We start from the raw sequence: 26,145 nt of genomic DNA on the forward strand, positions 1-26,145 counted from the left end.
ACACACAACTGCTAAGTTTCTCTGGGACTGGTAGTTTTGAGGGGTGGGGTTTGGGGAGGGGACTGAGGGCTGTAGTGGGGGAGGGGGCAGGGGGTCATTGTGAGAAGGGGGGGCGGGGAACCACGGGAGGGGGAGGGGAACCACGGGGCGGGAGGTGGGGAGCCACAGGGAGGGGACGGAGAGCCACGGGGTGGGACGTGGGGAGCCACGGGGAGGGGGACGGGGAACCATGCCAGGGACGGGGCTGGACAGGCGAGCCGGGGAGGCAGCTGGCCTCGCCAGGCTCAGTGGCAGGTAAGCGCTCTGGGGGCGACCAAGAGGGTAGAGGGTGGTGTCCGGAGCTTGCTGTCCCGGTGGCCCAGGAACCCTGTTGGTGGGGGGAGGGGCTGGCAGGAGGGCTGTGGCCTTGCCCTTCATGGATCATCCAGCTGGCGGCTGGCCGTCCCGGGGCGGTGGGAGCCCTGCTCCTATGTCACGGCGTCCAACCTGACCCCCGGGGGGCCGAGTTTCAGCCGAGGCTGCTGTGTCTCTGCAGCTTTGTCGGACGTTTTCTCTGTCCACCTGGGTGGTACCCGGTCCCAAAGGCTTGAGGCCTTAGGAGCTGGAGGGGGTGTCTTGCCTTTAACACTGAAACAAATACTCGAGCCTCTTGTCCCAGGACTGTCCTGGATCCAGGGGAGAAAAGGTGACGATGACCCCTTCCCCTGCAAAGCCCCGGCCGTCCTGACCCAGGGCAAACACCACACTCACTCCTGGTCCCGACTGCGCGGGCCGAGGAGAGGGTCCCGAAACGTGTGCAGACCCCTTTGGAGAGTGCTGTCACTTGTCCCAACGTGGCTTTGACACCAGAGCGCACCCCCAGGACAGGCACAGTCCGAAAAAGAGTGCCCTCGGGCAGGGCATCCCTCATGGTCACGGCGCGTCTGAAACCCCAGCCTCGCACCGAGCGGATGCTGAGCGCCACCAGCTGAAGGAAGGGCCTCCCCTTTGGGGACAGGCCTGGAGCGTTTGTCACCCTGACGCGTCAGAGGTGCCCGTGCCTGCAGGGTTTCCAGCAGCGCCGGTGTCTGGTTTACAGTTGATGGGTATTAGGGTAAACTTGATATCAGCACTAATTTTCGATCCTAGAGAATCAAAAGCGAGACAAGGAAGAACTAAAAATTTCCTCAACTATGTAAAAATGACGCTCATTACAGTAATTTGTATGAAGCCTATTATTTGTGCATAACAACAACCTCCTTTCTCATGAACCACCGGACTCGCCTCGTTTTCGTTCATTCTGGTGGCATATGCCACGTAAGGTGACCAGCCTTCACGATGTGCCCCACGTGTAGCTGTATCTCACGGGCTCCACTGCGTGTTCTCAACCTGAAAATTCCAAAGAACATTCTCGGATTCTGACCTTGAGAATGTTGTGGTTTTCTATTTACAGAACATGCATTTTTCAAATCCTTTATTGCATGTACTGCAAGAGGGGAAAGAATCTCAAGAATTGCTTAGAGGTTCGATAAAGATAACTTCCTAAGCTAATGTAGTTTGGTTTTTAAGCTTAGGTAGCATAGTTTATGACACAGGGGATGCTGACAGCCTTTCTAGATGCAGAACGATTTTTGAAGCACAGTCATTAGCCGGCTCTGGCTCCTACAGAGAAGATCCCTAGGATCAGAACAGAGCTCGTGACGCCCTCATCCTAGCGGTGAAGGGCGCGGATTTTGTGGGGTGTCTGTCTCACCCTTTACAGCATCATAAGTACCGAGGGCTAGTGATGAGCATCGTCAGAAAGTGGAAGGGCCAGGGGCGGCCCTGGGGCGTCTGCAGACCCTGACTCTGCTCAGATGCTACAGGTTCACTGTAGCTGAGGAGTCTGTGGAAATACGTTTACGCTGACTTATGTAGTTTAAGGGAAAAAAATGACTCGTTGTTTATCTGCACTGGTCTCAGCATGTCCTGCTGTAGTTTAAAAATAGGGCCATCGAGTCATCCAGGGGGGTTGCTATGATTTGGGGGATTTGCCAAGGACCCTGATCAGGTGTCTGGTTATGACTGAACCAGCAATGCAGGTTGTAGGGAAAGCCAATTTTCACATTTTGAAACTATTTTGTGCTGGTGTGAAAAGTGGCCGTTTTAGTCATAATACTACTCATAACAAGTAAAACTGAACCAGACCTCCACTGGGGGGAATTTGGCTGCTTGCCTCTTTCGAGTAAGAAATGCCTTCTTCCTCTTTGGCAAGAAAGTCCATAAAAGAACCAGAAGTGTCCCTGTTCTCTGACCTGATTTGGGCTGATCTAAAAGGCTGTGATTTGAGTGTTTTTTCTCTGTGTTGATTTACCATGCTTTCCTCTGGTGATCTCAAGGATAGTTGCTCTCAGTTTGCTAGCTGGTCCACCTCTCAATCTCCCGTTTGGTGACCCCCGGACACATCATATGAAAGTGATAGAGCTTCACCGTGGTTAATAGTTTACAGATGGCACCGCCCCCCGCCCTCTGCTCACCAGCCCTCCCTGTCCAGTGACCTCTACTCGGGAGGTTCACTGAACCCCAGTTGCCTCTCCTGGCTTTTGCCGGGAAGGCACATTTCTCCACCCACCTCACCTGGCCGACCCGCAGTCATCCTGGTGCGTAGCGTGCGGTGTGGCGTGTCCCTCGTGTACTCAGCTGTAGTTCGAGATGTGCCTTTGTAGGAACCATTTTAATGTAAATCCTGCAAACTGTGACCACAGGACACCCAGGGGCCGCCCTGTTCTTTTCCAAACATGCTTCCAGCTTTACAGGCACCCGAGTCACTTTCAGATGAGTTTCAGTGCAGTCAGCTGTGGCCTAAGGTAGAGCCCCAGTGGAGGCTCTTCAGAATGAGGAAATTGTGTCTGGAGAGATCATCCTAAATTGCAGTATTTCACACCAAGTGGAAGGAGAGGGGTTTAAGCTGTAACTCTGGTGGTTTATCCGGTCAGGAGGAGGCAGCGCTAATCTGGAGGAAGGCCTGTGCTGGGGGTGATGGAAGGGTCTCTCCCGACCCCCCAGTTCTCCCTTCTGTCTGTGGTCATGGCGCTCGGTGGGTTACCGTGGTGATGAGAGTCGAGTTTTGACCTTTGCTGGGATGTGAGGCCGAGGCTCCTCCCTGCAGAGGTGGGAGCTACCACTGCCTGGCCGTGGCCTCGCGGGTGGGTTTCCTGTCTGGCGTCCAGCGAGCTGTTCGTCAGAGGGGGCCTCACCCTGGCGGCGGAGGTGCGGGCAGCCCTGCCCGTGTCCCTCCAGCGCCCCGCCTCCCCGGTCTGCCCGCTGCCCGTCGGGAAGCAGCCACCCTGCATCTGGACACGGTGAACAGACTGTCCTCTTGCAGGCTCGTGTTTTCCTCCTTAACTAAAAAAATAAAACAAAAACAAGCTTCTCTGTAGCACTGGCTTTGGCTAACTTCTGTTACCATTTTCTTTACCGTGTGACACTGTCCCATGACCCCATGTTGACGCTTGTGGCCCCCAGTCTCCAGGTCCAGCCCTGCCCCCCAGACGGGTGGCTGCTGGTCCCCAGGCCCTGCTTCCTCAGCTGGGAAGGATGCCCATGGGGGCGCCTGGTCAGTGCCCGGCACGCGGTCATGGACCCGCACTGCTAACTTCCCAATGGAAATTGGCACTGGATCCAGACGAGACTTATGAGTCTTGCGGGAAATTGGCAATACAATTAAAACAGAATTTAGCTCTTTATGAGTTTAGCCCAGGGTTTACAATGATTATTTAGAGAGTCATCACTACCCAGCTAATTGTTCGTTCTTTTACTCAGTCTGCGGTCATGGGGATATTTTGTAAGTGCTGAGCACCTACTGTGTACCCAGGATGTCGAAGATAAAAAGACACAAATAAACAAATATCTTTAAATTGCCGTTTATAATTTATAGATGTTCCTAGTCATGGTTATATTAAAATCATAATAAGAAGCTTTAAACAAGAAGATACCCAGCTCCCACCCCAGAAATGAGAAGCACTGAGAGGCAGGCCCAGGCGTTGTTCTTCCTTTTACTGTGTATTTTCTAACGGTGTTAATGAACACACAGCGTAAAACTTACCATCTTGACTGTTCTTCCGTGCACAGTGCAGTAGTGTTAATTGTACTCACGTTGCAGCACAACAGACCTCCAGAACTTTCTCATTTTCCCAACTGAAGCTCCATGCCATGAAACCCCCACCCTCTCCCCTCCCCTGTGTCCACCAGGTACTTTCTGCCTCTGTGAATCGAAGCATCTCATACATTATTTGTCCTTTGGTAAGTGGTTTGTGTCACCGAGCACAGTGTCCTCAGGGTGCATCCACGCGGTGGCAGGTGTCAGAATTCCTTTCCTTTTGAAGGCCGGATAATATCCCGTCGTATGTGTGGACCGCCTTTTGCTTGTCCATCACCTATTAGTAGGCATTCGGGCTTCAGATCTTGTCTGTTATGAATGATGCTGCCGTGGACATGGGCACACAAATGGCTCTTTGCCTTCCTGCTTTCAGCCCTTTTCGGTGCATACCCAGAAGTGGGGTTGCTGGGTCACGTGCTAATTCTGTGTTTAATTCTGTGAGGAGCCTCCAAGCTGTTTTCCACGGCGGCTGCACCGTTGTGCATCCACAGTGCACTCTCTGCACGTCCTCACCCGCACCTGCTGTTTTCTGTTCTGACGGTGGCCGCCCTGTTGGGCCGTGTCTCGTCGTGGTCCTGATTTGCATTTCCCTGGTGATCAGTGATGCTGACCATCTTCTCACGTGCCTGTGGACCACTGGTATATCTTCTTTGTAGAAATGTAGATTCAAGCCCTTTGCCTATTTTGTGATTGGTTATTTATTTTTGTGTTGTTGAGCGGTATTGGTATTGTTTTTTCAAAGCTTCCTAAGTGGTACTGATGTGCTGATGGGGCTGGGAACCAGTGATCAGACGTAAAACCAGCCCGTAAGCAACAGATCTGAGATTCTGGTTTTGTGCCGTTAGATCTGCTGTGTGTTCGGGAGGGTGGGAGAGGGGCCGGAGCCTCTGGAAAGCTGGCCGTAGGAGGTGGGTCCCCGCTGTGTGTGTCGACAGTGGGCGCGACAGTTCAGAGTCAGGGCCTGGCTGTGGACGGGGGGTGATTCACCTCAGGTGCTGCTTAAACCTTCAGCACAAATGGGTCCTTGAGGGAGACCAGTCGGGGAGCCAGGGAAGAGCTCGTGATGCCCAGTCCCGATGGGGGGCCGGGCAGAGAGCGGACAGCGAGAGTGACGGTGCACAGGCCGTCCCCGCAGGCTGGCCGACCCCCGGGCCGCCTCCCGGACCCCGGAGCCCTGACTGGCGAGGATTCGCTCCGCTCAGCACGGGGCCGATGGTGCAAGATACTGCAAAGGCAAAATAGTTTTTTTGGCAGTGTTTCAAAGAAGCTATGCTTTTCTTAGAGAGTGCGTCATGTGCACATTTCACAGATCCTTTGTAGCTTTTTGCAAAAAAAAAAAAAAAATGTAGGACTGTGTGCAAAAAGAAAGGATAAGACGAAATCGAAAGGATGGGATGAATTCATAAAACATTTATGGGCAGAGGCTGGAAGCCATTACACAGACCAAGATGGGCCTTTGTTACCTTTTAATTTTGATGATCATGCAGTAGATGTATTTATTCTGAGAAGTAATCCTAAGTATGAATGCAACTTTAAAATTATGGGAATTTATGCCTATTTTTTCTTAATCTGAATAAGCAATTGTGTTGTCAGCCAGCCAGCTGCAGATATAATATACAAAATATTGTAAAACCCTATTACCAGGCAGAAAATGCTGCTTGTAGGTCCGTATCTTCAATATGTGCACCATTAAAATTTTAGTCTGTGGTCAGCTCTGATTGCTACAAGGGCTTCAAGATCATGCTGGCGTCTTTGTAACACCTTAAATTTGTTAATTCAGCCACCGCTGCCCGCTTTTGCAGTGCCTTCCACCCTTTTCCAGCTCACAGAGCGCGCACAGAGTCGTGATATTTGCACAAGTTTCTGGGTGGGCGGATGCGGCCAGGTGACACCCGAGTCCCCAGCCCCGAGGTAGCTGTATGTGCAGTTGGCCCCCTCCCGGGCCTGGCCTTCCTCCCAGCAGGATAAGAGTTGAGAGCCAGTTGGAATCTATCACCCTGGCCCCAGCCTTCTATTTCTGATGCCACGCTTCCCTAAACAACGGAAACTTTTTTAGCATTTTGGAAGGAAGGGATTGTAAACAGTTTTTTATGAAATATATCAGACATGCAAAAGAGTGTGTGTAATGTATACAAACAGTTTAAGAGTAATAACACAAACGTGCAGCTAAATAAATCGATTATCACCAATATCTGCACACTTCCCGGGGCGGGGCGGGGGGCGGTCCATCCTGATCACGTGCCCCTCCCTTGTTCTTCTGTAGCATTTTTAAAAACATTTATTTAAGAAGTCTTGGACTTCCCTGGTGGCACAGTGGTTAAGAATCCACCTGCCAATGCAGGGGACATGGGTTCGATCCCTGGTCCAGGAAGATCCCACATGCCACGGAGCAACTAAGCCCGTGTGCCACAACTACTGAGCCTGTGCTCTAGAGCCCGTGAACCACAACTACTAAGCCCACGAGCCACAACTACTGAAGTCCACGTGCCTAGAGCCCATGCTCCGCAACAAGAGAAGCCACCGCAATGAGAAGCCCGTGCACCGCGACAAAGAGTAGCCCCCGCTTGCCACAACTAGAGAAAGCCCGCGCGCAGCAACGAAGACCCAACGCAGCCAAAAATAAATAAATAAAATAAATTTGTAAAAGAATTGCAAGCCATTGAGAAACTATTATGGCCACTAGGTAAGAACAGGCAAAGGAGATGCACGGAAGTCAGAAAGAAAGAGGGAAGTACAGACATGCTTTGGGGGAAATACTGAACCTAGATAGTAATCAAAGAAAGCTGGAAAGTTGGCTTCTGGGAAGGTGGGTGCTTTGCTTGGAAGGGAGAAGGGAGAAGGGACACTGAGGCTGGCGGGGGTCTGGGGGATGCAGCGCAGGTGGCACCGGCCCCCAGCCGTGCTGTTGGAAGCGGTCCGGCCTCCGTCAGCCCCTCGCGAACACCTCAGTGCTGCGTCTTCTCTGCCCGCTGACATCCTGTGGACCAGGCTCTCTCTGGGGGTGGGGTTGTGCTGAGAGGCTTGGAGGTTGGACTGGCATGGAGATGGAGGCTGTCTGTCTGGCAGGGCCAACCCCTGACCTCTTCATGGTTAAGTTTGAGCAGACTTCCCCTTTGTAACAAAGAGGATTGTTGTTATGGTTATGTATCATCACCAGCCAACACTTGCAGAGCAGTGAAGTCCGTGTTAAGTCATTTCTGGGTCTTACTCTTCACGACAGTCCACGAGGTGAAGCATCATGTTCCATTTGCTGATGGGAATCGAGGCACAGAAGGAGGAAGGTTGCCCTTGTGACGCAGCTGGTGAGTTTCAGGGAAGGCTTGTGGCTCGGGGTCCATCCTTTTACTGCGACGGACACTTCTTGTGCGTTTGTTCATAGACACATGTATATGCGTAGGTGTGCAGATCTTAAAAATAATTATGTGGCCAATTTGTCAGTCTTTTTGCGCCCGCTGGGGGGCCACATGCTTGAAGGGACTGTTTCTCTTCCCACAGCATAGTCATTTCTACCTTAGGAACTTAGGACGTGTTACCTTTCCTGGGGCATTGAACTTGGAGCCCGGTGTCTGTTGATGTCATGCAGGTCTGTCTCCTTGCAAAGGAATTCTGTGCTTGTGGAATGGATGGCAGCTGGGGGTCAGGGCCCCCTGCACGTTGGCAGCATGGCTGGTACGGGCCTTTCTCTGCCAGGATAGTCAGGTGTAGGGTGGGCTGTGAAGGGGAATTTTGTTGGTTTTTATGCCATAAAAATGCACAGCATTTGCACTGTGTTATGGAGAGTTTGGGATTGATTTCTCTGGGGTCCCTGCAGACTCTTGACTGTCTGTGATGTGGTGGAAGAGCCAGTGCCCTGCACCCCGGCCTCAGACTGCACGGGTTTACTGGGGAAGAGGGTTACGTGTGGACCTAGAGTCCAGATGTGGAGGGGGTGTTTGCCTGTGGATGGTCTTGGTTTCTCTTTCAGCTTCATTCAGTCCACGGGTGTTGCTTGGGTGCCTGCTCTGCCTGGCGAGTGCTGCTCCGTGGCGGTCATGGGGGCCCTCGTGCCTCCGTTCCGGCGAGTCAGGCGGTCCGTGTGTAAAAACAGGAGCGGCTTTGTCGGATGTGAGGGCGCAGAGAGAGGCGGGGGGAGGGTGCCGGTGGGCGCGCTGGGCTGTTTATGCGGCGCCCGCGGGGAAAGGGCGTCTCTGAGCACAGACCTGGGTCGTTGGAGTGTGCGAACATCCCGGGCCGGGCCCACGGTCCAGGGCCTGGGTGGCCACACCGCGCCGTTTGCAAAGCTGGGCGAGTGCGGCTCGGGCCGGAGCCCCTGTGCGTCGGGGGCAGAGCTGCAGCCCAGAACGTGGACGGTCCCTGCTGACCAGTTGTGCGTTTCTATGTGAGAAAACTAATGAGGACTTTCAGTCAGAGACGTTCTGATCGTCCAAGCTTAATTGCTTTCTAAGTGGAGTACACCCTACGTTTCTACCAAACAAAGCACGTACTGTAGTCTGACACCCGGAGGAGCTGCAGATGCCAGCAGTTTACTTTGCATCGCAGACAACTGCTCTGGGCTCTCGCCATCCTGAAACTGCTGAAGAGAAGACGTGGGGTCGCCAGGCAACACCAGGATTTCCGGGAACGCCTGGTGCAGCGCTCCCAGGACGGAGCCCCTCCTGGCTCCAGCGGCTGCACGCGGGGGCTCTCTGGGGGCGAGTCCTCCGGAGTGAATCGAGGAGATGGAGGGACTGGGTGTCATTTACACCTGCTGCCATGAGGGGACGGAGCTCGCGGGCGATCTACGCGTCCTGCTCGCGCACACGCGAAAAGCCCAGGCGCTGTTTGTTTTTCACCCGAGTCTTCTGACCACAATAGATAAGAACATCAGGACCAGGTGACTTCGCACGGCAGTCGTGGGAAATCTGTTCTGGGCCTCAGATGGTCTATAAGATTCGGCAAAAACTGGTACTTGAGCACCATCAACATTTTATCTTTTTCAAAATCCCCTTGCTTTGTAGACACTTGTTTGGAGAAAGGAAATGAGAAGGGGCTGGGCTCGCCGTCAGGACGGTGCGTAAAAGCCACAGGTTCATGCTGTCAGTAGCTGGCGAATAGCATTGAAGATCAGGGAGCAAACCCCTTATTTTGCAGCAGGACACTTAGGAAACTAGATTATCAGTATAGAAACATAGGGAACCATAATCAGCGAATGGAACTTTCCACGCAGGATTCATCCTGCGTGGATTCAGAGGCAAAAATGCTTGAGGAAAAATAACTAATTTATTAGTGTGGCTGAAAGTTTTGAACCAAATTTTGGAAAATAAGTGGAGGGTTGGGATTATGTGATCGTGTGAACATGTAGATTATGTGGTCCATCGTCTAAAAGTTCTCAGAATATTTGTATGCTTAATGCAGCAGTTCTCAGTGAGGGCGGGGGTGACTTTGCCACCCGAGGGGCACTTGGTGATGTCAGGAAGCATTTTTGGTTGTCAGAGTGGGGAATGCTCCCGGCATCTAGTGGGCAGGGATGCCGCAGACACCGCACAGGACGGCCCCCACAACAGAGGTCTCCTGCCTGAGGTTGACAATACCTGATTGAACGTTACGCTCTTAGCAGAAAAGTATCGTAGATTTTGAAGTCATTTCTGATGTTTGTGGGGGTTTTTCTTTTACTGCTTTTGAATTAAAATGCAAATTGTACCAATGGGATATGATAGAGTATCCTACAGCAGTTAAAACAGAGATAAAAGTTTCAATGTGAAGAAACTGAATATCAAGTTGAGCAAAAGGACCACAGTGGTCACGTCTGGGCACGCGGAGAAGGAATGACACGGCGAGGGTCCAGCAGAGAGAGCGGGTGTGTTCTTCCTGGAGCGGCCAGAAAAAATGACCACAGCGCGGGGGCCGAAGACACAGGGCTCTGTCCTGTTACACCCTGGAGGTTTCCATCCCAAATCAAGGGGTCACGGGGCCGCGTTCCCCCCACAGGCTTCAGGGGAGGGTCCTTCTGGAGCGTCCTCTTTCCGCCTTTGGAATTGCTGGGATCCTCTTTGTTCTTTGACTTGTAGGCTCATCACCCCTCTCTGTCTCCATCTCGCCTGTGTGTCTGTGTTTCTCTGAGAAGGACACCGGGCACTGCACTTAGGGCCCCTCATAAAGCAGTGTGAGCCAGTCTTCACCAGTCACGCCGGCAAAGACCCTGTTCCCACATAAGGTCACACCCTAAAGCCCCGGGAGTTAGGGCTTCAATATGTCTTTCTGGGGGACACAGTCCAGCCCATTACAGATTGTGGGGTTTCAGTTTTCTTACGTTAGATGGCGGGTTCATGGACGTTTATTGTATCCTCTGTGTTTTAACCTTTGATCGTACACATTTTCAAACATATACACCATTAGAAATAACAGTGTGATGAGCCCCGTCTCACTCAGCTTCAGCCATAACTAAGTTGCGCTCCATCTTGTTTCCTCCTTACCCTGCAAAAGCTCCTTTTTTCCCTGCTAGTGTACAGACCCAGCACTTCAGCCAGGTCACTTCACCCTACATGTTTCACATGGTCTGTAACTGACGAGAACGTTTTTTAAACATAGGTGTTACCCCATCATCACACCAAATCAAACCAATAGCAGTTCTTGACTAGTATCTACTATTCGGTCCACGTTCAGATTTCCCGATTGCCCCCAAATGTCTGTCTGTCTTCTTTCTCACAAACGACCGCAAACCATGAACACTGTCACGTCCTCGATCTCTCAGTACATCCAGAGGTCCTTCCGCCCCAGCCTGTTGCATGGACACAGCTGGATGATATTCCCTTGTGAGTCAACCCGCCCGTGTATGGACATGGATTGCTAGTCTTCTATTACAGGAACGCCGCAGTTACTAGCCTTGTGAATCGATAGTATTTTTGCAAGGATGTCTTTGGGATAGATTTTTAGAAGTGGGATTCCTGAGGCAGGAGGAAATGCCTCTTTTATTCACAGTTTTGCATTTTCACCTGCAGTGATAATGATGCTTGTTCTCCACCCACCGCACCTGCACAGTGTTGTCAGACTGGGGTTTTCTCCATGGGGATCTCGTGTGTATCTCCAGCGTTTGGCGTAGTGGTGGGGAGGCACTAGGGTCACCAAGAGGCAGGGGCCTGGTGGGGGAGGATCCAGAATGGACCAGCTGTAATCATTTTAGCTTCGAGAAGCACTGATCAAGTCCCAGGCTTCCTAGCCACTTCTGTCCTGTCGGCAGGGCTGGCAACCCTCTGTCAAGGCCTTGACGGTAAATACTTCGGGCTGCAAGGCCACGTGGTCTGTCCACGCCAACGTGTCCTGCGGTGTGAGTGCAGCTGTGACAGCCGTAACGAACGGGGGCCACTGCCCGACAGTCAGACTTTATACAGATGGCGGTGTTCTACTTTCCTCCCGTTGTCACGTCGTGAGTAATTATTTTTCTTTTGATTTCTTCAACCGTTTGAAAATGTAAAACCTGGACCACAGCTGTGGGCCATAGTTTGCCAACCCTGGAGGTCGCTGCATTTCAGCTCCCTCTGCCCAGCCTGGCCTCAGACCTTCCAGACTCTTCCCCAGCTTGGACCAGCCTCATCTTCATCACGAGGGACGGGTTTTCTCCTTTTCCTCCGCGTCCTACAGGGGTTGTCCCCGCTGGCACTGACAGGTCGGCAGCTCCCTAGCGGCCTGTGGGGTATCTCCTCGTGCCTCTGGCCTCGGGCTCCGGTGTGTAATAGGGACACGAGGTCCCTGCCCTTTAGGACTGGTGCAAAAGCTAGAATTTAAAGTGTCTGGCAGTTGCTCTTTGTGTTCTAGATTTCAGTCTGAGTTTTTCAAGGTGGGCTGCAAATGGACACATTGATCCCACAGCGGACACGCAGCCCTTTACCAAGCGTCGGCGGGTGACCAGGACATTCCTTGCTTGTGAGGCCGTGGAGCTTTACAGTTAGTTTATGGTGACAGAGGCATTGGCTCATCTTCCTGGCCTGTTTCTCAGTGTCTTTGTCAGTAAGGGAGATAGAATCTTTCAGCGTTGTCATAAAATTCAGGTGTAACAGTGCACATGACTGAGCTGGTGGCTGGGATGCGTGTTGTAAACGTGTGGTGCGATCGTTATAATTCACACCTGTGAATACCCCGCATGTAACTCGTGAGACCCCAGCACTCTCTCAGAGTCTCCATTTCCACTGTGGGGTGTCATCCAAATAGAGTTAAAGCCCCAGTTTGACTATACTGAGGTGGAATGCTTGTATTTAGTCACTCGGAAAATAACTGCTGGGCGCCCACCGTGTGCCAGGCTCCCTGCCTCTCAGCTCATCTGTGCTCCGTGTCTTCTTTTTTATTTTAAGTGCAAGGGATTAAAAATGTACAGACACTAGAAAAGCTGCAGCTCCCACCTTCCAGGTGGCCGATGCTGTCTGCCGTCACAGAAGGTGGTGGTCGTCAATAATAGCGTCCCGGGAATGGTTTCCCATCAGGGACGCATGGTTAGAGCGGTGTAAACGTCTCTGAGAACCCTAATCTCTACTTAGTTTTATTATGATAATACTTATACCTTGACGTTATGTTATACTTACGCCATAGAAACCAACCCAAAATGCAAATGAAATACAATTTAACCCATAAAACAGGAGGTGGGGCTGACCCTCTGCCGTGGCCGCGGCCTGAACCACCGGCACGTCGTGGGTTAGCAGACACGCCGTCTGCGTTCTTTGCTGGGCCCCTCATTCGGGGCCTTTGTCAGCAGCGCACAGAGGCGATTTGGGTCAGGCCAGCATCGCTGCTCCTGAAGATGCGGGAGATGCTCCCCTGGAGGTGGCGGTGAGGGAGCTCTGGGGTCCACCCGGGAACCCCGGGTGCTCTGGGCCGAGCCTTTGACCTGCGTGGCTCTTAGCACCTCAGGACTTGTCCACCAGGGGCACATGGAGGGCGCTCTCACCGGGGTCCTGCTCGTCCGTCCTCCTCTGAGGGACGGACCTCGTGCCCTTCTCACGTGTGTGTGTGTGTCAGTGACCTGGTTCAACAGTCTGTGATCTGCCATGTATCTGTCATCTTTGCTGAGTAACAAATTACCCCAACCTGAAAACAGCTCTGGTTATCACCTCAGTTTCTGGACCAGGAGTCCTGGTGCAGGTGAGCTGGGCCCTGTGACTCCAGGCCTCTCCTTCTGGCCTCACCGAGGGCGTCCCCTCCAGGTCACCCAGGTGCCCGTGCTGGCCTGGGTCCTCACGGCTGCTGCCCCCCTGGCTTCTCCCTGGGGCGGTCACACAGGACGCCCCCAAATCGACTCTTGTCAAGTACCGAGTTCTTCGAGAGGCTCATCCAGAAGTTTCTGTCATGGAACAGGGGAATGGGTGACAGTCTGAGGATGTCTGCCAGACTGTGGCCCATTCCTGGGTCTAGTTGTTGGAAGACAGGGATTTTCAAGCATGTGGAGGACACGGGCCAAGGATAAGAACTGGGTATTTTGGGGGGGAAATAGGAATGAATACATACTAATTGCTTATTTTAGCAGCTCTGTCATCTAGTAACTTACTAGTTTAAGTCACTATACATTAACGAATTGTTTATAAAACGATCATGCTTTAAATATCAGCAGATTTATTCCACAACCACCTGAGCACCTACTGTATATGAGTATGTATTCAGGCAAAAAATAAGTCATTACGGAAATTGTTGTGAGTGTTACAGGCCAGCTCTACAAGCTGTGGTGTTCGGGACACCCAGCACCCTTCAGAGAGTGGGGCGGGGGGCGTCTGACTCTGGCCTTCAAACAACAAAGGTGGCGTGGCTCCTGGTCTCTGGGCCGAGGTCCTGTGAGCAAACACCGGAAGCCCTTTCATTTCAGTCAACAAGGTGAAAACTCCTGAGTCGTTGCCCGCAGCCTTTCTAGGAAGAATAAGTTTAACCCACCTGGTTTTCTGGGTGTGTTGCCATCCTCTTGCATCTGTTTTAATTCCCCCCTCCTCCCCGAGAGTTGACTGAATCAGGAAACAGCCGACGGCCCCCAGGTGGAGTGGGTGGGGCTCACGCCCCCCACCTGACGCTCACGGCTCACCTGTGTGTGCGCTGGGTGGGCTGTGCTCAGGGCCCAGGCTGGGGCCCGCTGTAAGGCTGCCCGTGACCTCGGTGCCCCTTCTCTGAAAGCGTGTGGTCACGGCCACCTGAGGCGTGCGCTCGGGCTCAAGGCAGCCTTGACTCTGAGTCCTCGGCTATGTTAACAGTTCATTGAACTCGCACGCCAGTAAAATTTCCCCGACATCAAGCTCAGCTCAGCCAATTGACTTCCATTTACTGATGGAAAAATCAGAGATGGGCATTCTTTATCTTCTGCTTGCTTGTCAAAGATGCTTCCAAGATTATCTGGAGCATTTTGGAGCCTGCCTTGGAAGCTTTTGTTTTGTTTTATCTTTTTTTTTATAGAGCGATTTCATTGTTTTTTAAATAAATTTATTTATTTATTTTTGGCTGCATTGGGTCTTCGTTGCTGCGCACAGGCTTTCTCTAGTTGTGGTGAGCGGGGGCTACTCTTCGTTGCAGTGCACGGGCTTCTCATTGCGGTGGCTTCTCTTGTTGTGGAGCACAGGCTCTAGGTGCACAGGCTCCAGTAGTTGTGGCTCGCGGGCTCTGGAGTGCAGGCTCAGTAGTTGTGGTGCACGGGCTTCTCATTGCGGTGGCTTCTCTTGTTGCGGAGCACGGGCTCTAGGCGCGCGGGCTTCAGTAGTTGTGGCGCGCAGGCTTCAGTAGTTGTGGCACACGGACTTAGTTGCTCCACGGCATATGGGATCTTCCTGGACTAGGGATCAAACCCGTGTCCCCTGCATTGGCAGACAGATTCTCAACCACTCTGCCACCAGGGAAGCCCTAGAGCGACTTCATTTTGTTCTGATTTTGCCAAGCAGGCAGAATGACATCGATTCTGAAATCTCAAATTCTTTCTCAAATTAACGACATGTCAATTGAAAAAAGACCTTGTGTAGTTTTTCTCCTAAAAAACCATAGTAACCGACTTGGTAACAAGTTATGTGTTTTTCACGTGAGTTGCTTTTTGCTTAAAAAACATGCACACGGTGGAAAACGGAACCTTGTAGATGGATCCGCGGCACTAATTCCTGTCCCCTCAGCTGGTAGGAGGCCCTCTGCCCACATGCCTCAGGGCAGGCTCCGCTTGGGATTTAGGGAAGAGGAACAGGAAGGTTTCGCGGTATTGACAGCAGCGCGTGGCTGAGCTTTCTGTCCCTCAGTCTCTGCGCGCACGCCGTCCAGAGATGGGCACAAAAGTTGCCTCTCTTATTTTTTTCTCATTATCTGGAACTCATGAGAGTGCTGACAGCCTGGTTGCCCTGTGCAGGTCCTGGGTTTCCTGGGGTCAAGGCCCACGAGGCCAGCAGGCTCAGAACCACACAGACAGTTCACACGGACACCAAGGGCACGTTCAAAGGTGGACGGGCGCCTCCTTCCACTCAGACTTGAGTTCCCGGACGCCGAATCATGTCTGTCTAAGATGGTAATGACGTCCACAGTGCTGCCCATAATACTTATTACTTTGATATGAATTGGACAAAATCAAGCTGAGATTTAAAGTACTGTGGCTGAGAAAGGATGAAAGTTAGTTTCTTATGTAGTAAGTGTTTTATTTGTCGAGTCCACAAGCCTTTTTAGTAGTTACTGGTGCCGGGATGGTGCCATGCATTGTACACATTGGACAAACACTGTCTCATCCCCTGGGTATGGCCCCCAGGCCAGATGTCATGGCTTGTTCTGGCTGTGCTTTTACAAAGCCTTGAAACTCCTTGGCTCAGCCAGTGGTCCCGAACTGTCCCTGCCGCCCCACGGCTGCCCGAGGAAGGGCTGCCCAGCTGTGGGACGCGCCCATCTCCCTCCCTTCGTTACCTGCCCGGCCCTGCAGGTGTTTGTGTTTCCTTTTTATTTAGTTAGTTATTTGGTTGCGCCGGGTCTTAGTTGCAGCAGGAGGCATCTTGTTCCCTGCCCAGGGGTCGAAACTGAACCCCTGCATTGGGAGCGCGGAGTCCTAACCACTGCACCACCAGGGAAGTCGCCAGCTGCTTGTGTTTCTGACCCCGATAGAAGATAGAAAACAACATTAAATATGATCCTTGCTGTCAAGGAGCTTTAATCTACTCAAGATCATGATAACTAACACTTATGAAAGGTTTTTATTCTCCCCTAATTATTTATCCAGCCAAGCTTGACTACTTGGAGTCTTATTTCAGCTCCTGGTCCTGACAGGTGGGACAGCACACCTGGTCCTGCATCCTGGTCCTGACAGCCCAGCCTGGGGACACGGGTGGGGAATCAGACTCCTGGGTTTTGCCCTGGACCTGCTGCTTTGGGCAAATCAGTTCCTCTTACTGGAACTTTATCATTCCTTCGTCTGTCAGATTATGTGGTGGGGTCTTCAGATCAATAAATCAATCAGCCATCAAATCTGTATCACCTCGGAACGGACGTCAGATAACATCTCCTTTAAAAATATCAATGTGTACAAAGTTTTGCAGGAAGATGGGTAAGTCTGAATGCATCACAGTGTAAATCTCTACGCGAAAGACTATAAAAGTTAAAAGAGAAGTGACCGACAGGGAGGAGGTGTGCAGTGCTTCAGTGTCTGTCACCTGTAACAAGCTTCTGTGAATCTGTGAGAAAAAGAAAACCCAGTAGAGAAGAGCGGGTAAAGGACGCAGAGCTCACAGTTCTCGAGGGTCCAGCGCGGCAGCCAGGAAGGCAGCGAGCTCTTTCCTCAGACAGTCAGCTGGGCCGCATGGATAGGCCCGTGACAGCTGGTGGGGGTGGGGACCCGGGGGTCAGACCTGCTGGGGGCTGCGTCCTGGGGTGTACGTTCAGAACACGTCGGCCCCCCCAAAATGTGCCTGCCCGTGGTTTACCGTCCGGCCTCCTCTTCCAGAGTGACCCCCAGAGAGGCTCATGCCCATGCGAGGATGTCTGCCTCGGCATGAAACATCTGGGGGAAAACCTCTTGGGTACATGGGTCACTTGTAAGTTCCTTCTCTGGGGTTTGCAGTGGGTTCAAAGGCTGGGCCCAGTCTGGGTTCATCCCTGTAGGTAAGCCGTTGTCTCAGAGTCACCATTACAGCCCCATGACCCTGGGTGGCACAGCGGGTTGGAGGGGATTAGCACGCATGCTGCCATTGTGAGACACATTTGGGGACTCACGACTGCAGCAGGTCGTGTGCATGGCTCGTGGCTGGATTAACATGGACCCTGAGTGTGACCTCACCTTTGGGACGCTCCCAGAGTTCACCATCCATCAGATGTGCCTCGTGGGGGGGGGGCTGAAGGGGGAAATTGGGGGCTGCAGCTCTGTCCATGAAAAGGTCCCGAGTCAGACGTCACAAGATGTTCATATCTGCCAGCTCTGGATGGTGGAGGCCTGGGCGTTCATCCCACGCGCCTGGTGCTTCTCTTCATTAAAGAGAAAAGGTGTTTGACCCCAGAAATCAAATGCAGGGAAAACCCTGGAGTCTTTTCCTGTTTCCGTCTCTTTGTGGATTTGAAGGTCCCGGCAGAGGGGGTGGTCACCGCGCCCCTCCTCCTTGGGACTTGCCTCCTGCATTGAGGTTTCTCACTGCCTGCCCCTCCCGCTCTAGTTTCTAATAATGAATGAGTCGTGCGTGGGGAACAGGGCAGCACCTCCGAGGCTCCGTGCAGCCCAGCTGTGGGGCGCCAGCCTTGCTTCGTTTCCCTCCATCCCCCTCCCCCCTGCAGCCACCCAATGTGGCCCTGCCCGCCTGGCCTGCTCCTGTTTCCGGGGATCTGTGATGTAACAGCTCCCTCCGCCAGGACAGTCATTTCTGGTTCTGTTGTGACTCACCAGACCTGATTAAAACAAATCCCGGTACATTTCAAAACATCAGCTGTGGGCTTCCCTGGTAGCACAGTGGTTAAGAATCCGCCTGCCAACGCAGGGGACACGGGTTCGTGCCCCGGTCCGGGAAGATCCCACATGCCGTGGAGCGGCTGGGCCCGTGAGCCATGGCCGCTGAGCCTGCGCGTCCAGAGCCTGTGCTCCGCAACGGGAGAGGCCACAACAGTGAGAGGCCCGCGTACCGCCAAAAAAAAAAAAAAGAAGGACTGACTTGAGGCTCATAAAGGCAAAACCTGCAGAGTTACATAAGTTGTTTGTGAAGAAGTAGGATTGGAGCTGCAAGAAGTGGGACGGCTTGGGGTCTGAAATGGTTGCTTAGTTACACGGGGAGACCCTGGGACCCTAAGGTTGCAGCTGGCAGGTGTCGCCTGTCCTCCCTGCTATCAGTTGCCTGGCGCACCTTGGGTCTGTGACGCAGCTGGTGTGAAGGCCCTCACCTCCGTCCCGTCCTGGCCTTCGGCTCCCTGTTCTGGAAGCTTCTTTCTCAGGCCCTCCATCTTGTGCTGCAGGCCTTGGCCCATCCCGCCCCTGGAAAGGGCCTGCCTGGCTGGCGCGCAGCCTCCATCTAACTATTCCTTCCTCTGAGGGTGCTTGGTGTCACAGTGAAGATTAAGAAACGGCCTCAAGAGTGGACAAGGAAATACCGACATTTCTTAAGTGGGCTTCACACACAGGGAGAAACACTCAGTTATGCTTTCACGCCTGGGGAGTGAGTCACGACGGTGAGACCGTTCACGCTGAGCACCTGTCGGGAAGTGGGCGGCACGCGGGGCAGGTGTGACGGTCACGCAGAGGCCTGCGCCTTGAGCCAGGGGAGGGGCCAGACCTCTTGACCCCCTCGGAGGAGCATCACAGTGGGCCGCCCTGGGGAGGGGCGGAACGGTGGGCGAGCTGGGCCGTCAGGAGAGGGGCTCCTGGTCACGGTGGGGGGAGCGGTGCCATGTGCAGACGACACGGCAGCCGCCCTGCTCTCCCCTCCCGCTGCTGCCCCCGCCAGCCCGGCCCGGTCTCAGGACTTGTGGGTGGCCCCTGGTGGCCACCTTCCCGGGCCTGACACACAGACCACTGCATCAGGGCGGCCTCAGCCTCAGGCTCCCAGGCCGGTATCTCCCCTGAAGTAGACTCTTCGCTTCGGGGTTTCTGAGATTCGCGCGGGTTTCAGGCAGCCCGTTTCCAGGCCGAAGCCAGCCAGCTGAACCACGCTTTCTGAAGCGGCTCTGTGGATGTCGTTATCCAATTAGTCAGTATTTTCACCACGCAGTTTGCCGTAATTCCTGACTCAGCCCTGCGGGTCCTTCATTAGATATATATTCAATGTTTAGAAAATATGCCTCCAGTGCAGTGGAAGGTATATAATTTCAGCTGTGAAAAGCCTCCGTGTACACCAACATGTTTTTGTGTGGGAATTGGGTGAGTTTGCTTAGTTTTCTGGCTAATTCATCTCTGGAAGGAGACTGTCTTTCCTGGGAAGTAAATATAGAAATCATGTGGTCCTCCTGCCGGCCTCCTGGTGACAGCTTTTCTAGTGCCTTATGAAGCACTGGGGTTGGATACTTGATCATTTGAGCATCTCTCTCAGGCTAACTGATTTCCACCCACCGTCCTCGTGCTGTGGTTTCTGCTGGCCCGTGTGCGAGGCTAATTCTTCTTCACATTGTCCGTGTTCTGGCATCTTTATCCACGTTTCATTCTGCAGAGGCTACTGCAGTTGCACTGCAATGTGAACGGCCGGGGACGCACCAGGATGTATACCTGTTGTAAAGAGGGGCTGTTTCGTGGGGGGAAGGTCGGGAGAGGAACCAACAGCCCCAGCGAGGTTGGCAGGCTGGGGGCAGGTGCAGGAGCTGGACGGGTCCCTGACAGCCCGCCCAGCCCGTCCCCTCTGCCTCCGCGGAACCTGGGCCTCTGTTCTCTTTTCTGTGCCTTCTTCGTAAATGCCCCCTGCAGGCACCAACACCCCCCCGGCACAGGGACCGTCTGGCCTGTGACCCCGTCCCCCTCCTGACGCTCCAGGGGACACGGGGTCGCTGTGCTGTGCTCTGGGCCGTGGGAGCCCTCGCCCCTGGCTCACAGGGCAGCACTTATCTGGTCAGTGACTCAGGACTCCCCGCCCTTCTCTTTGGGGGAGGAGCTGACAGGCTGGGTCCCCTCTGGCCCGGGCAGGGGACCTGGGCTCACATCTAAGACCTGCGGATGAGGTTCTTTCTCCGACGCTGTAAACCTCGCCTCCCTTCCTCGGGCTCTCTCGTTTCACCGCCTGGTCACTCGGCCCATCTCGCCCGCACCTCCATACTGACTGCATCAGCTCAGCCTCGAGTCGTTGCTTCTCGCCGATAGGCTGGTTCCCTGACTTCTACGTGGGGAAGCCGTGCCCCCAGCACGGAGACTGCCCCCTGAACAGGCAGAGGCGTGACCCTCCCAGCCCCTCCCCAGGCAGCACGCGGGGGACCCACCCGGGCCTGCTTTCCCAGGGAGCCGGGCCTCTGTGGCCCCCATGGGGCAGGTGGTGGCAGGTAACCTGCCTGCGCGAGCTGAGCTGCAACCTGCTGCCCCGTAGGGAGGTCTGAGCCCCAGCACCCACCCCCAACCCACGACCAGAGACAAGGCTCCATCTCTGCACGGGCCCTGATGATGTGCGTCGTGAGGGGGTCACGGCGGGAAACCGGACGGAAACCCCCCTTTGATCACTGCTGCCTTTTTTCACATTGAAGTCGCAGGAACGATTGTATCTGCTTCATCTGCAGCCTCGTCTGGAAACTTATTTTTGTCAAAGACGTCACTGTTGTTTTTGCTCCTGTGCGTTTCACAAGGGGGACAGTGGCGGCCAGTGGTCTGTCCTGTCCAGCCCAGTCCCGGCCTCCCGCCCCGGTGCCCCAAGCACAGGACTCTTCATCTGCTGCTGTGAACTATCGAATTAGGAGAGCCCAGAGCAGGCCAAAAGTTGTCTGTGGTTAGAGTTTTTATTTTTATTTTGGTTCTGGACCCAGTAAATTATGGTTTAGGTCAACTGGCATCTGCCATTTTCCAGATGGTCACTGTTTCCAAATGTAGTGGACCATCATTGGTGCTTCTGTGATCCAAACAATTTTGTGTTGAGAAATATGTCGGTGGCAGAAAAATGCCACTGAGAGCCGTGCCGAGGCCCGGATTTGTCTGGGAAGGAAGGGCCTGTCGTTCCCATTGAGTGTGGTCAGCGGGAAGGGGCTCCGGCAGAGGCCAAGGGCACAGGGCCAGGGACAGGAGAGAGGGTGCGCACCTGGGCTCCTGCCTCACCGCGGGAAGTCCAGGCCCTGCTTACCGGCCCTGGAGAGGCCGGTGATTCACGCAGAGAACTCTGATCTGATCAGCAGTTAAACCCATGGTTCCACTTACGGAGCATCACTTTAATCACTGCACCCGAGTAAGGCTTGCAGAAGCAGGAGTGAAGGCTCCCTGGGTGCAGACAGACGCCCGTGGGTGTGGGCAGGGGTGACAGAGGGGCCACATCACACACTCCTCATCACAAGGAAGCTGAAGTGCTGGGGAAAGTGAGCCAGAAGAACGCCTCACGTTTAGAAACGCCTCAGTGCTATATCATCTTCTTACCCATCAAACAAGAAATGTTGCCTTTTAAAGCTATAAACAGACACCAGAACAAGGAATTGCTTTGTCATTGGATCCCTGTAAATTTGAAAAAGGGTCGTCAGGGGACTTCCCTGGTGGCGCAGTGGTTAAGAATCCGACTGCCGATGCAAGGGACACGGTTTGAGCCCTGGTCCGGGAAGATCCCACATGCCACAGAGCAACTAAGCCCATGCGCCACAACTACTGAGCCTGCACTCTAGAGCCCGCGAGCCACAACTACTGAAGCCCGCGCGCCCAGAACCCATACTCCGCAATAAGAGAAGCCACCGCAGTGAGAAGCCCGTGCACTGCAACAAAGAGTAGCCCCTGCTCGCCACAACTAGAGAAAGCCCGCATGCAGCAACAAAGACCCAACGCAGCCAAAAATAAATAAATACATTTATTTTAAAAAAAAAGAAAGAAAGATGGTCGTTAGGTGGAACCACCTCTACAAAAATTGATCTGGTAATTCGAGGCTAGATTACATGTTTACATTCCAGTCCCACATGTAACTCAGCTAATAGGTTCTGTTTGTTTCAGCTGAAATTCAAAACTTCCATTAGGTGACTAACACTGGGTGAAATTGATTTTCGGCGTATTTTAGACTCTCTTTTGTCCTTGTGTGCTTTCTGACTTTAATGCTCAGGCTGCTGTGCCCCAAATATCCTAACAAGGCTGATAGCGAAGTTGTTGAAGGCGCGGCCACTGCATCTGACGTACCTGATGGCCCCGCGAGGCCCCTAGAAGTGGGGTGTTTCCTTGGCTCAGGCCCAGAGAGCAAGGGCGCACTGCTTGCTGTGTTCCTCACATTTGACCCCAGGTGTAATCTCTTCTTTTCCAGTTTCTCGGCTGTTGGGCGTTCTCCTTTGGAAACGCATCCAGCGCAATTTTATCCATCAGGAAATGCTATCTAACCAAACCTTAAAGATGTTATTCGTTTTCCCTAAAATGGAGAGGATCCCTCATTCTGGTAAAACCCAAGCTTCACCGTGGTAAGAGGAGGGGGTGGATTTGTCTGGGAAGGAAGGGCCCGTCTCAGCTTCAGAGACGTGAGGTTCGCTGCCCTGATGCAAGGTGGGGTCTCAGCACGAACGCAGAAGCAAGTGACGGGCAATGCTCGGGACCCAGGAATTCGTGGCGAGACCTAACTGACAGGTAAAGGTAAAATTCATAGATCCTAAAACCCACCTGTTCAAGGAGTACAGTTCAGTGGAATTTAGTACTGAACCAAGTTATGGAACATCGCCATAATCTAATTTGATTGATTGATTGATTGATGGATGGATGGCCACACCATGCGGCAGGCAGGATCTTAGTTCCCCGACCAGGGATTGAACCCGTGCCCCCCATATTGGGAGTGCGGAGTCTTAACCACTGGACCGCCAGGGAAGTCCCCATCATGATCTAATTTTAAAACATTTTCATCACCCCGAAGAAACCCAGTACCCAAGCAACGGCTCCCCCAGCCCCTGGCAGCCACCACCATGCTCTCCGTCTCCATGGATTTGGCTGTTCTGGACGTTCCACATAAACAGATCATCCAGCATTTGCTCCTTTGTGTCTGGCCCCTTCCACCTGTGCAGGGTTTGATTTGCATTTCCTTGAGGGCTGTTGATTTTGAGCATCTTTCCATGTGATGTTGCCCATTGTAAATCTTTGGAGAAAGTCTAGTCAAATCTCCCTATTTGTCTTTTCATTATTGGTTGCAATGGCCTCTGTCTATCCCAGGTACCAATCCCTCATTAGATATGATTTGCAAGTATTTTCTAGGGCAACCCTGGGGACCTTCCACGCATCCTCAGGGGCTGTGCAGGCAAAGCCTTGACCTCTAGTTCACCTGCATTTTGGTGGAACATCTTGTGATTCCCCAGGAACGTGGAAATCTGTGGGGCCGGTCTCACCCACCTTCCTGCCACCCCCGGGAGGGTGTCCGGCACAGTTTCTTGTGGCCGCCCGGGGTTCTGATGCAGGGGAGCTGCCTCCTGCCCGCCACCCCCAGGATCGGGCTGTCCGCAGCCGCTGGTCTCTCGCAGTTTCCCAGGACGTCGTGCCTGCAGCCCTTTGTTCACGCACACACCGCTCAGTCTGCAGCCAAGGAAACCCTTCCTGCTGCTCCTCGGTGGAGCCCTTCGTGTAGTGCGTGCCCTTCTGCACGCCAAGTCTGTCTCGGAAGCCCCGGGGGGCCTGCTGGCTACGCACCGTCTGAGCAGACAAGCAGCGGTGCCCTTCCAGCTCCTGGTAAGCTGGATGCTCCATCTGTGGTCGACGTGGGACCCAGGGAGGGGCGGGCGGCACTTTGGGTTACCTCGTCCTCCTTCTGCGTTATACCCTGCGGGTGTTCCTCTGCACTCAGCCCGAGGTGGGGAACTTTCCCTTTCATGTCCACAGAGCCCTGGGGGTGCCGCTGCCCACCTCAGGTGTACCTGCGACCTCAGGTGTACCTGGGACCTCAGGTGTACCCAGAGCCTTAGGGTGTACCCGGGACCTTAGGTGTACCTGTGACCTCAGGTGTACCCGCAACCTTAGGTGTACCTGGGACCTTAGGTGTACCTGGGGCCTTAGGTGTACCCATGGCCTTAGGTGTACCCGGAACCTTAGGCATACCTGCGACCTTAGGTGTACCAAGGGCCTTAGGTGTACCCGGGGCCTTAGGTGTACCTGCGACCTTAGGTGTACCTGCAGTCTAAGGTGTACCCGTGACCTTAGATGTACCTAGGGCCTTAGGTGTACCCGTGGCCTTAGGTGTACCCGGGACCTTAGGCATACCTGCGACCTTAGGTGTACCAGGGGCCTTAGGTGTACCTGGGGCCTTAGGTGTAGCCGGGACCTTAGGTGTACCTGCAAAGTCACCTTCCATAGGTGACACGTGTTAGGGGCTGAGCTGTGTCGCCTTAGGGGCACACACAGGCTCTAAAGCCCTGTCCCTGCTCCAGTGGGGCCTGGAAGTGGCGGGAGAAGGCATCACAGCAGGGAGTGTGGGTTTCAGAGTCGAGGGGGCCGGTGTGGAGCAAAGGGGTGCAGGGGACCCGACACCCCTCGCGGCTGCCGGGACGGAGCTCGGCCCCTGCTCGGTCACGCTGAGCTTCATCCCCAGAGGAGTTTGTGCTGCGATGACGTGGTGGGTCCTTCTGAACGTCGTGTTGGGTTTGTTTTCTGACCTCGTCCCACAGGCAGGTGTTGCGCCCCAACCTGTACAGTTAGGACAGCACCGAGCTGACGAGCGGTATTTGAGATGTTGAGTGGTGACACTAAAGCCAGCCTGTGCCCAGGGTATGAACTGGCCTTAATGAACCTGCTTCTGCCGTGCCTCCCTGGGGACAGGGCTCCTGCTGTGCCTGTGCCTGGCAGCCGCAGAACCACCGTCTTCAAAGTTTAGGCAGAAGGTTTCCAGGATTTTCATGTTTGTGTTAAAAGTTATATTTTTATGCTTTCTTTCCTTCCCTGGCTCATTAATTATATATTCTTTTTCAGCATAACTGCCTGAATCCACGAGAATGAGAAGCACCTGTCTGGCTGTGTTTCGAGAAATAAAGGGAAAATTGGGGGCCTTTTCAACTTTCTTAACTTTCATACCCAGAGGTTTATTTATGAAGCTCCTAAGCAGGTTTTGAAGTCAACATCCCTTACTGGTGGCCTCACGCCGATGGGAAGGCGGCAGGGAGCCAGCCGCAGAGAGGGAGGGCTTCTTGCCAGGGAGGGCAGGTGGCCTCCGCGTGGCCTCGTCCACACAGCTAGGCCCTAAGCAGAGGAAAGTAGGGAATTTACTAAGGAAACGTGCAGACAGGCAGCTGCTGTGAAAGGTGGTAATGGAGTGGGAGTATACACACGTGGATAGACTGCTTTCCGCAAGACGTCGACAGAAGAGCGGAGGAGACGACAGTATAAGCAAAACAGAGAAAGAAAAGGGCGACGTACGACTAACAGCAATCTCAAACAGCAGAAATGCTGGATTGCTCTGTTACCACTATTTGGCTTTAAAAAGTGAAGGTTCGGGCTTCCCTGGTGGCGCAGTGGTTGAGAGTCCGCCTGCCGATGCAGGGGACACGGGTTCGTGCCCCGGTCGGGGAAGATCCCACATGCCGCGGAGTGGCTGGGCCCGTGAGCCATGGCCGCTGAGCCTGCGCGTCCGGAGCCTGTGCTCCGCCACGGGAGAGGCCACAACAGTGAGAGGCCCGCGTACCGCAAAAAAAAAAAAAAAAAGTGAAGGTTCCCTGAAGCCACAAAGGAGACACGGTGCTGGATGGGGCGGGCTGGGCACCCGGAGCACGGCCGGGTGTTTCCTTTCGTTGCCTGTTTGTTCTTGACAACGCTGAGCAAGGGGCTAGGACCCCGTGCTGGGGCCGCCTGTCTGTGGGGGGAGGTCCAGGGCCCCGTGCTGGGGCCGCCATACGAGGCTTCATGTTAGTCTCTCATCAGCAGCTGTCATGTCTCAGGCACTGCAGTGCTGACTGCATACAGTTGGTTGAGTGTCACTAGAAGGTTCTTCGGGTCAGAGGTGTTTCCTTAACGTCTGGTAACCAACACTCTGAATAATGCAAAGATGAGT

At 53.6% G+C, this 26,145-nt stretch overlaps 1 protein-coding gene across 3 annotated transcripts in view; it reads left to right on the forward strand.

Annotated features, from left to right (window-relative positions):
- Window positions 1-26,145, forward strand: part of ATP11A (ATPase phospholipid transporting 11A) — a 121,194-nt gene that overhangs the window by 32,171 nt on the left and 62,878 nt on the right. The window lies entirely within an intron of this gene.

Source organism: Mesoplodon densirostris, chromosome 17 (genome assembly GCF_025265405.1).
Source record: "Mesoplodon densirostris isolate mMesDen1 chromosome 17, mMesDen1 primary haplotype, whole genome shotgun sequence".
NCBI classification, from domain to species: domain Eukaryota; kingdom Metazoa; phylum Chordata; class Mammalia; order Artiodactyla; family Ziphiidae; genus Mesoplodon; species Mesoplodon densirostris.